Genomic DNA, 12,333 nt, shown 5'->3' with positions numbered 1-12,333 from the left:
TTTTGTATGATATATTTGTTTAAATACACCTGATAGTTATGCGACTCGTGTGTCCAGAGTGCAATTACTTTCTAAATACACATTTGGTAGATTGGTGGACAAGATGAGCAAAGGAACGCAGGGAGATGGGTTTCAGTGGGGGCGGGGAGAAGACGCAGAGTGTGGGGCGAGGAACTGGGGAGGGGGAAGGGGGAATGCTTGCATTTATTTCTAGATAAATAAATAAATTTTATGATCTGAACGCTCGGGAATCATAAGATAAAAAAAAATTAACTTTATAACGAACAGAAACTGTTTTTATTTGATATTCATTTTCTCCCAGTGTGATTCATACCTTTAAGACACTTATTAAGACAAACCGTTACATATATGTATTCCTTGACTGACTCTCTCTCTTTCTCTCCTGTATCTTGGCACCTTTATATAAACTTTTCTTTCGAGAATTTCAGCCTCGTAACTATCACAGGTGTCAGGTGGGAGGAGAGTGTCTCGTAAATACAATGAAACTCAGAGAAAGACACCTGCGCGTTTTGCTAAAGCACACAAGGCTACATAGGCTCGGTGTTCGCGTCAGGGACGCGTTCAGAAGCTCTGAAATGAAGACAGAAAACTGTTTTCCGTTTGTCGTTAGAGTTTGCAGTCTCCCTGAGGATGCCGTGAGATTTTCACTTCAAAAGTCCACTCGAAGATGCAATGCATTACTATCCTAATACAGATCTTGCATTTTAATAATTTACTCATACATTTTTATCTATTACTGTAACTTGTTAATTTATTTTTCTTTTTTGATAAGTGATCTCTTTCTGTATTCCTCGTTACCTTCTGTTACCTCTTTCTCATGAGCACCGTATTCTTTGGAAGCTTGAATTTCGAGTCAGTGGCCCCTGTGGTGGGCTTGTTCAATACGAATAGGGTTCATCTTCTGAATAAATAATAATAATAATAATAATAATAATAATAATAATAATAATAATAATAATAATAATAATAATGAACAAAAATTTCTTAAATTTCTTTCGGTGTGAGGTTACGAGAACGGGCAAATGGAAAAGAAGAATAGAAGGAGAATGAGAAATGTTTTGGGAGAAAACTGGAGAGTAAAACAAGAGATTTTTCCAGTAGTAGACCATCAGCGCATGACTGGAAATGAAAAGCAGCTGCCTGGAAAAGGAGGAGATTCCTGAAAAATAAAAACAAAATGGAAAAAAAATGTTTAAAATGTCTCCATTGAGGTACACACATCAATACTTCCGATGTTTTTTTTTATTTTTTCTTTATTTCACTCTTACTCCTTTTTCACTTTTTGTATAAATCTTGTTCGTTTTGGTTTTTCTCCCCGTCCGCACTTTTTCCTGTCTGCCCTCAGATCTTAAAAACTACTAAGGCTAGAGGGCTGCAAATTGGTTTGTCGATCATCCACCCTCCAATCATCAAACATACCAAATTGCAGCCCTCTAGCCTCAGTAGTTTTTATTTTATTTAAGGTTAAAGTTAGCCATAATCGTGCATCTGGCAATGATATAGGATAGGCCACCAACAGGCCGTGGTTAAAGTTGCACAGGCCGCGGCTCATTCAGCATTATACCGAGACCGCCGAAAGATAGATCTATTTTCGGTGGCCTTGATTATACGGTACACAGAAAACTCGATTGCACCGAAGAAACTCCAGCGCATCTTTTACTTGTTTCCATTCTGCTTGACGCAATGCTTCGGTATCGAGTATAACGTGATCCAGCACATAGCTTCTAGACTCATTTGACCTACTTACTTGATGTTTCAGGGTAAAATAACTCGTCCATTTCAGTATTTCTCGAGACGAGCTTTTCATTTTCCACGTTTTTTAAGTTGAAAAAACATTTTGTAAAAGAATCAAAGCATTTCTACATTAAACTTTCAATGTTCGCAACCTACTGGAACGAGCTGAATAGATTAAAAAGGCAATCAAAACACCACGAAGCAAAAAAAAAAAAAAAAAAATAAAAAATAAAAATAGAGGTAGGCAGCTAAAATTCTAAAGTTTACCGTTCAATTTCCGATTGTTATATCCATTTTCTTTTGTTGCTGTTCGCTTGTCTTCTTCTTCTTCTTCTTCTTCTTCTTCTTCTTCTTCTTCTTCTTCTTCTTCTTCTTCTTCTTCTTCTTCTCATCATTTCAAACCAATACTTCTTTACTCGACGAAGTTCCCCCTGCGTTTCTCTTTATCCATAAATGAAATTAACAATAATTATGAAATGGTTTATTACCATCATGATATAATGAAAAACTTTCTTCTTGTGATATGAGTATATTGCTTTGGTGAGATCAGAGTTCCCTTTCAACTGCTTAAAATAGCAACTAGCCTGTCATATTCTCTGGAAGAATAAGCAATTGATTTTCCTTAGTTTGGGCAAACTTTCGACTTGATAATTCACGTTTTTGACTGAATTCTCAGCTATTTTTGAGTCAGTCAGGTCACATAATTCAAATCCTTGACTGAACTAAGAATTGGATCAGTCACCGGAAAAAGAAACTGGATGCTATCGGCCTAGGACCAAGATGGGCGAAACGGTGATTAAGACGATAGTCAGGGGCTTAAAATCTTCCAGCATTTTTACAACTCCGAAATATTCTTGCCAGAAGTGGGGTTACTTAAAAGCACCTTCGACCAGATTCAAGAGAGTTTGCATCTGGTAGTGACACATCTGTATTCCCTCGGAGCAGGTGTTCTCAACCGTTGTCCCGTTGAGCAGCCATTGAGCCGTCACACCTCTGACCTACATTCACAACATTAACCTAATACCAAGTAGAAAATGGTCATTAATTAAAGCTTAATTTAATTTAGTTAACAATGTACATAATAATGAACGTAATAATCTAGTTTAGATTTTAATGACCTGATATTGCTGGTAATCAACGGCCCCATAACCATTCTCTCTCTCTCTCTCTCTCTCTCTCTCTCTCTCTCTCTCTCTCTCTCTCTCTCTTGGTAGTTTGTAAAATATAAACACTAATAGTTTTAATGTTCTCTCATGAATTGGACGACTATTTAGTTCTGGAAACACAGCAGCATATTTTGGGCGCCTTAACTTAAACTTGGAGTAAAAGAATGCAGGTGTACGTGAAGTAATTTATTTTTTTAAACATATTATTTTCGACGTTGCCCCAATATTCACTGATCGAGTGAGTCAGTTCACAATAGTATTAGATCGTAGATAGTTATGATTGTAAGTCATGTGATTGAATAAAGTATGAATAAAATTAGTAAGCACGCTTTCCTCATCACTGTCTCACTCAACAAATAGATAGACCGAACCATTGTTTGTTTACTAGGGGCAGCTGAATCATCATGAAATTAAGATAAAAATTAACAGAAGGACGGCAAAGACATCAGCTAAATGAGGCTGTTTAAAGAATATCGATATCTGTTGATAATAAGGGGATATTTAAAACCAAAGAGGTATGACTGGAGTGAGCTTGGTCTCTGCTTTCCCCTGTGAGCCCTTAGCATGCTCATTTGGGAGGCTTCGTTCATAAGCCACTAATGTGGAAAGTTTTCTTTTGTAAACTTCGCCTGTTTTCAGCTGAGCTCTCATAGGTCTAGTGTTCGTGAATTATGAAGATATGAAGTTACGCAAGGAAAAGTTTTTGGATTTTTTTCAGGAAATTAATTAGAAAACTTTTACATATATTTTTTAATTTCTAATTTGTGTACGTAGCATTTTCTTTATTGTTATTATTATTATTCCTCATATGGAGACCAAAAATGTTATTTGTGTCCTTCAGGCCTGGGCTATATGCAGACCTGTTCTCAATTGTCTCCACTCTGTATACTTTAAGGAAAAAATAAGTATTAAAGAAAATGAGGTATCCGACGAAGAAATTCGTACATCAATAATCCGTTGAGCACTTTTCACGAAAATTACCTGTAGCCCCCCAAAACATTGTTATTATTATTATTATTATTATTATTATTATTATTATTATTATTATTATTATTATTATTATTATTATTATTATTGCTTTTGTACACATATTCGTGCACTTTAAATCTTAACAACCATTAATTTTCTGTAAAGGCTCGAGAAAAGGGGAAAGGAAAAGATAATGTTGCAATCCGTTACAAAAAAAAATGAAAAAATTATATGATTATAAATGACAGACTATAACAAACCACTTATGACTGAATGTAACATACCTGCCAAAAATGTCAAATATAGACTCGTTTAGCAACACCAACAGGTCCTCAAAGTTGCCAAACATATGAATAACTCATCCAAAATAATCCAGTCTCATATCGAATGAACGATATGATATAGAAATGAGTTCATTTGACAGCTAAACTTGACGGGGAATGAGACTAGCATCGCCGAGTGTCGGTTGTAGGAACAACCGTTCAGCAGTTGGAAGTTCCAGTCTTGATTCGGGGTACAAATCGATCCGTTTTGATAATCCCACTTCTTTCATACTGTGTAATATTGCAGTCTATAAGCAGCCTGAAATGTAATGCATCGCGTTACCTTGCTAAACTAAGACAGGTCCGTAAAACCAAAGCAACGTATAGTTTCTCTGCCCGTTTACTGTCAGTCTACTCCTCACCTGTGTTGTGCACGCTACTTTCGTCATCCTTTCTGTGGCTAACATTTCCTTTTTAGTCTGTAGCTTTTATCCCATTTAATGGAGGATTTGGTTACTCGTGTTAGGATGCTGGTAAGTACTGTGGATCAGTGTAGTTATTAATCTGGTTGGTTATATCTTCACCGGCGAATATTTGTGTAGAAAGGTGGTCGTTGTCCATTCGAATATGCATGGATTACCTTATTCATTGGCTTTGCATAGCTGCGTAAGTTTATTAGATTTTTTTTTTGCGATTTCGTAAATCAGCGTTGCGTCTATTTTGGCTTCGTCCTCTGCGAGAAGTTTTTGGAATATTTAAAGGGCTGTCGACCGCCATTGCTTTAGTGTTGTTTTTGCGTTCAGGTAAATTTATTAATGTAATTTGGATATAATCTGCTACTGTTAAGTAATTCTGCATATGTGCAAGTGTCTTGGTATTTTCTTAATAGTTTTGCCAGTAAGTTCGGTTGAAGGAAAATACAGAATTTTTAGGGTAATATGGTACATAGGCCGGGTACTCCCAAGGTTGCTGTTGTTAGATCCTTATATGAGTGAAATTCATAACTTCCTGTAACTAATACTCAAGGATATGTCGAGTCGATGATGATCTTGGTGTCATAGCATGATGGATCAGACTATGAACAGTAAAAGGAGGCATTTAATTTAGTTTCCGAAGAGGTCTGGGCAACTGCTGGGTTATAGTGTGGCGAGAGATAACGAGCAAGCGTTATGCCGCGACCAACTATGAAGTTCTTAATTTGGACAAAGGCATTGATGCTGTTTGTAACTGGGAAGTTCCAGGGTGATTCTAAACTCTCGGAAACTTCCCTCCCCACCTCCCACATTCATTGAAATTCCTAGTTTAATATTTATAATGCTAAGTTCTGTGGACGGAAAATGAACTGCAAACTGTTTGACGGTGGCAGTTAAACCTCATTGGGTAAGTTACCTACTTTCGATGTAGATATTGTTTAATCTTAAAATATTCTCAAATAACTCCCAATATTTGAAATTTCAGACAGCATTGACTAGCTAATTTAGCTTTTGGTAGGGAGCGGGACACAGTCTCATAGTTAAAAAGTATATGATAATTGGTTGAAAGCAGACAAGGTCTTATCAGTGACGTGAGGGTTCTAAGACTGAGCTCTGCAAAATGAATTCTGTAAATTGGTGGGGACTGATCCAGGTTCTTCGTGCTGTTGAATCTAAGCCTATATGAAGTGAATGGTTACGGAACAAATTATGTAGCCATTCTGTAGTGTGTGCTGTAGGCCTAATCGAGATCTAATAGCAGCTGCAGATCGGTTATCTCCTCAACTCGTAACCTACTTGTGGAGCTCTCTCTCTCTCTCTCTCTCTCTCTCTCTCTCTCTCTCTCTCTCTCTCTCTCTCTCTCTCTCTCTCTCTCTCTCTCTCTCTCTCTCGCGAAACAAATCTGATTAATCGAGATTTCGTCTTATGAAGCAGCGGACGCACTAACTTTTAGACTGTTCGGGAATTTCATCCCGAAGCGCTCTTTCCAGTGACGATAAATTAATTTTGTACTTCAAAGTTCTTAATCATTTCGCGTCACTTCTTTTTTGAAAGGTCACATGGCCGTTTATTGCGTATATTATATGAATGTGTATCTTATTGCTATCGTTACTTACATGTATACATACGACATAAATACATAATTAAGAAAAAGGTAAAGATATTTGCTGTCACTCATAGCCTATACGTTAAGCGTCTGCTCATTATCGAAGGTTTATATAACATCATTTCGCACTTCTCATATTCGAAAGGAATTTAGTCAAGAACATATAAAAGCAAGGGTTAAACCAGTCGGCCTTCTCAGGGCTTTCCTCATCACAAAAACCATAAACTTTTCTTGAAGACTTTATTTAAAAGGGATATTCTTGAGAAGTCTGCTTCCGGCTTAAAGGGATTACTTTTGTTACGTTGATTACTTTTGTCATGATGACATTTCAACGCATGAAATGGGACGTGAAGTATTTCCCTGCATGATCTTTGCGTATGTAAACTTGCGTTACTACATATATATAAACAAATGTTTTCAGGGACGATCTCAGGTGTATATCTTATTCAGGGCTCAGTTGCTGTTCTTCGTATAGCTTTGTGAAAACTTGAGCTGTTCTCTTTAATCTACGTCATCAGGGACGTTCACTGTTCTTGGTAGGGCATGGCTGCTTTCATAAATGTGATATGTAGTAACATCGAGAGAAATAAATAATTTAAAAAACTTAGACCTGACAAGAGCAATTGCAAATATTGCTATCATCCTCAAGACTCATTACTGGTTAGATTCTAAAGCGGAAATTACAGACATAAATAAAAAAATTTAAAAATTCAGTATTACAGCTATCCATTTTCATATACCTACGTAATTGTTAGTAATTTTTAGTAAAAATAAACTTTCTAATGTCCCAACTTCTTGACTTTACATTGACCAAAGAATCTGTCCTGTTGTGTATGTCAATGGACATTGTACAGTGATACCGGGAGGCATTTTCCCCGGGATGTAACCAAGCACCGGGACCCTTCCCTGAAAAAAAGCGGTACGCCATATCTTAAAAACTATCCCACAGAATTTTCTTGAAAATAATCTCATTATGTTTCCCACACCCAAATTACTCTCAAAACATATTTAACAAAACGGAACGCAACCTAACCTAACCTAGGCATGGCAAAAAAACCGGGCTGGTGCAATACTAGCATAAATCTCAGGAATTTGCTACAGGATATCGAGAATCCTTAGAAAAAAAATTGTAATAAATTCAGAGAAAAGCTTGATTAAAACTGGCTAAGGGTATGCGGTAAGCAGCTCTGCATCGTGGACAACTGTAAGCAAAACTGGGTACTGTGGTACACCTGAAATCAGATTTGCCTGGTATTTGTACTGATGACTGCAGGGATGTCTTTTAATCACTTTGTCGGTAATGTAAGGTCCTCATTGGCTATATGAAATTTAAAATTTTCTTGTAGGGCACCACAGTCTTCAGTAGAAAACGGGTTTTTCCTAATTAGCTGGATACAATATTTTATGCACGTAGGTGGAAAATAATCCTCGAAAACTTTTTTTTTTCTCTCAGATGTTAGGTTTATAATTCCTACATCTCGCTGAGATTACCTACTAAGTAACTAAGATTTTAATTTATTTGTATATGAAACTTCCCCTCATGCATATTCACTGCTTGGATGTATTACATAGATATTATTACCACTTGTACGAAAAAATTAGCCGTGAGTGTACATGAATGTGTTGCATAGAACTGTGCAATAGATTTGGTATCACGAAAATCTTACCATCATCATCCGTGAACCGGTATCATGAGGACGTTTACTTAAAAAAAAATAAGGCTACGCTGGATGGTTGTACGAGTATATGGAATTTTAAAATATCTGATTTTAAGATTTCTGATTAATTGCTGAATGACCTTACCACCCAGGTGCTTGGCTTGGAACTAAAATTTCATTATCCAATCCACTTCGAAGGTATTTGGCTGTAAGATTATACTATGTTTTGTTTCTCAAATTTTTTAGGCATTCCCTTTTTTTCGAGTCTTTTAAAGAAGATTCATGGCCTTGGCATATAGTGCTAAGTTGTTTCAGTGATCGACCAATGTGGTTGATAGTTTTTCAAAATGATTTTTCACTTTAGATTAATTGTTTCCTGATGCGTCCTTATTTTTTTTTTTTTTTTTTTTTTTAGGCCAGGTTAAAACTCTTTGTAATTAGAATTTGTTGCCATGGGTTAGGAATTCTCTTAGAATGCTTGGCTCCTCTTGTTGATATGCAATCCTACTAACTAAGTTTAGGTCTACAGTATATATATTGTGAATGGAAGTGTGATATACAGTACTGCTCATATGAGGTGGTTTCAGCTCCCATCTTTGAACTGCTGTTCTGTGGAATGGTAGGGAATGCGGATTCCAGGCTTAACGCCAAGCACTTGAACCCAGTGGGTCATTCAGGGCAATTTTATTCTGTTCCTCATATATGTGTGCTAGTCCATAGCTGTATTTCCTTGTTAAGGTCATTTTATGTGTATGTCCATTCACAGCATTGTTTGCAATGTGAACATATAGGTTTAAATGGTCTTAGTCTCCTTATGTCCTTTAATTTTGACTGTAAAGTTTGTACCTTGAATTTGATTTTGACGATTGCTACAGTCTTTAGGTCGACCTCTGTGAATTTCTTTCATTTCAGGGTCACAAAAAGTGTTGTAACAGAGACACGAGGACTGAGTACGTTTCTGCCTATATTTCCTCTTGCATCTGAGGAAGATTAACGTAAGTGTTTGGTTATATTTACTTAAATGCCAGAATTTCTTTGATATTTAAGTAGGTTTCTGACTGATTTTTTGTGACTTGATCAGTGACTTTTCCGTTTTAAGACTGTTTTATGGGACATTTCATTGACAGTTTATGCTCTAGATTGGTTGAATACTCTCTCCCCCATTGTCTTTAGGACTGAAAATATTGTCCACGTAAGAAGACCAGAAGAGTTTCAGCTTTTCTCCTTTGTGCCTCAACTATAATACTTGCAAGCCTCAGGAGTTATTGATTACTTTTCCTTGTGTGTTTCCAGTTTGTTACCTTCCTTTAAATTTTTATCCATAATACTAAGAAAAACAAATTTTCCAGGTTGGACTACTTCCTGCCTAAGGGGTCTCATTACCAGGGAAGGAACTGAAGTGCAATTTTCCAATAAACTGCTACGATTGAGATTGCCTGAAAATCCACCAGGGTTACAACATCAAGACAGGACCAAGAATTGATAGAAAGATTTGAGGCAAGTATTTCACTTCGTCCAACTGTGTCAGCTACCCAAATTTTATAGGCGAGGAGGCATGCTGTCGAGTCCTATCCTTCACATTCTAAGAACACAATACTCTAGTCTGTTTGTAACATGCTTGTGTTTGTAACAAATGGTCAGTCCTGACAGCAGAAGAGAAAATGGAATATGAAAAGGTTAGAAGGCCTAGCTAACTTAGTTTTTGAGTAATTACCTAGGTACTAAGAGTCTGGAGACAAAAGGACTGAGTACATTTGTGTCCATTTCCAATTGGTTCTGAAGATTTACCATTCCTTGGGTATAACATGTATCATGTTGGTTACATTTACTTTGGTGCCAGTAATTTCCTTGATATTTAGGTAGATTCGACCCTTTTTGCAACCTTTTGGATCAGTCACACTTTTATTTTAAACTTGCAACCTTTTGGATCAACCACACTTTTATTTTAAACTTTATTTTTATGAAATATTTCATTGACAGTTTATGTTTTAGACTGACTAAATAGAGTCTGGCTAAATATAGTCTTTCCTTTGTATTCAGGACTAACTTTTTAAGTTGAAGGATGTCGCCAATTACTTTTTATTATTATTGTATTATTATTATTATTATATGGCTCAAAAGTCATGAGCTTTCAGTCTGCTTACAGAGGAATTATTTATTACCTTCTACCATGACAGTTCTAGTTTGTCACTTTGTTTTAAGTTTTTATCCATAATGAAGAGAGTTTTGACAGGTTGGGCTACATCCCTCTAAGCCTAAAGGGAAGGAACTTAAATTTTTGTTTTCTAATAAACAGCTACTGTTGAGATCCACCTGAAAATTCACCAGAGTTGCACCATCAAGATTGGACCCAACACTGATGGCAAGATTTGCGGCAAATGTTTTGTCTTGCCTGACCATTTCAGCTGCTCAGATTCTACGAGGCCAGAGGCGTGCCATCTAATCTCGCCCTCCACATTCTAAGGATACTCCAGGCTGTACATGGTACTACAAGTTTGTGTCATTAACAAATGGTCAGTTCTGACAGCAGGGGAGAAAATGGAGCATGAAAAGGTAAGGAAGCCTTGCTAATTAGTTTAGAGTAATTACCTAGGTGCTAGGAATCTGGAGGGAGGATGAAGATGATGCATTCAATTTGCTTATTGCCAGCAGACAGTCTACAAGTGATGTGGTATTTGTGTGCAGGGGCTGCAATATATTTCATTCATGTATCTCTCACTCATAACTACATAAATTTTGTGACTTGGTTTAATTTACCCCAGAGATGTTGCCCAGATTACTAATTATCTCAGTTTGGTGTCTTATCTGAAACCAGGATCTTAATGCCCTACCATAAGCATGATGAATCTTGATTTAGGGGTCTTAATACTTGGAATGACAAGATACTGGTAAAGGTTTGTTTTTAACATCTTTCCATTTTTAAGTCAGTAAAATGGTTCATGCCTAGGTTACCTGAGTACTTTTATTTTGACATGAACAAGATGCATTCAGACAATGCAAGGCACTGAGAAAAAAGGTCAGATGGTTGAACAAGGAGCATTGTGGATGGCGATGGATAAAATGTCTATGGATGACAGAAGCTAAGCTAAGATTGCCACAGGAGCAGCTGGAACAGCTGAGGAATAAGATGGGAACAAGTGGCTGTTGTTGCAGAGAAATAGCCTGTGCAGGAAAGTGAGATTGCTAAAGTGCCAAGGACAAGAGAAGAGAGCACAAAAAGCTGTCGGAGTAAGCCACCAAGAGCAAGGTAGCTATTGTAATAAGCCCTTGGAAAGAGACACTGCAAGAATAGACAGGTATTGGACACAAGGACAACTTTAGTTACATTCTCAAGTAATAATTAATATTGTTTTGCCATAAAATACTTGTCACAAAAAGGGAAGTAAAATTTTATGTATCTGTTGCTTTCTCTGATAGATTTTTGGGTGGGGAAAAGTAATTTTTGCTCAAGATCACTTTCAGAATAGCATTCAGATTACATACTTGGTAAAGAATGGGAACTAAAGTTGCTAGTTAATTCCTGAGGAAAATTAACTTAAGGCCAGACACATTGCTGTGTCCCCATACATGTATTTTCTTTACATATGATAAAACTGAGGGCACAGTTGCCTCAGAAAGACCTAGGAGACTACTGCTAACATTACCAAAGTTAGTGAATGTTGAGACAGTCAGGCTACCATAAACCAGTCTTATGATCATGGAATGTACCAACTTTATCACAAAAGGAGCTATTTCCTGTAAGTCAGTAATGGTTTTTTTTTTTTTTTTTTGAAGCAGACAGTAAGTGTGAAGCATTACTCGGTGAAACACTGCACCTATTTCTGGTTATATATATTCACTAATCATTTTGGATTAATATTTTCTTTAAATTTTCAGCTGGAGTCCTTTATGAACTGTGTCAACAAACTATGAACTCAAGAGGGCTCCAATAGAAAACCAGCTTGCAGAGGGACAAGTTATAAGAAAAGAGGTTAAACAAATAAGGGAATAGAAATTAAACAAATACACCTGAAGTTGACTGAAAAAAGAAATTAATTTGCATCTTACTTAAACATTTGGAGATCAGAAGATTCCACAAATGCACTAGGTAAGCTATATTCCACATTTTAGTTGTAGACTAGATAAAACTCCTAGCAAACAGAGTAGTATTAAACTTGATGCTAGGAAACTGCACATTGCAACAGAAAGGCCTGCTTAGTGTACCAATTTCCATAAGTTTTCATAGTACTGTGTTGATTTGCACACTGCAACTGAAAGACCTGCTTAGTGTACTGATTTCCATAAGTTTCCATAGTACTGTGCTGATTAATTTTCCAGTATGCTTTGTGCTTTCGTAAATGTTTTTTCCTTTTAGAAAATTCTTTCATGTAAGAGTGTATACAACAGATTATGCAGAGTAACTTAAATTTCTCACACATATACTTTTCAAGGATCAAGTTTTTC

At 36.6% G+C, this 12,333-nt stretch overlaps 1 long non-coding RNA gene across 1 annotated transcript; it reads left to right on the top strand.

The window, feature by feature from the left end:
* The first annotated feature begins 4,346 nt into the window (after positions 1-4,346).
* On the top strand, positions 4,347-10,732 carry LOC136841467 (uncharacterized). The gene is made up of 4 exons (XR_010853956.1): positions 4,347-4,686; positions 8,803-8,885; positions 9,240-9,387; positions 10,187-10,732. It is a non-coding gene; the product is annotated as an uncharacterized lncRNA (long non-coding RNA).
* Positions 10,733-12,333: the final 1,601 nt, after the last annotated feature.

The sequence above is a fragment of the Macrobrachium rosenbergii genome, chromosome 9, assembly GCF_040412425.1.
Source record: "Macrobrachium rosenbergii isolate ZJJX-2024 chromosome 9, ASM4041242v1, whole genome shotgun sequence".
Lineage (NCBI taxonomy): Eukaryota > Metazoa > Arthropoda > Malacostraca > Decapoda > Palaemonidae > Macrobrachium > Macrobrachium rosenbergii.
This window is presented reverse-complemented; position numbering and strand designations above follow the sequence as displayed.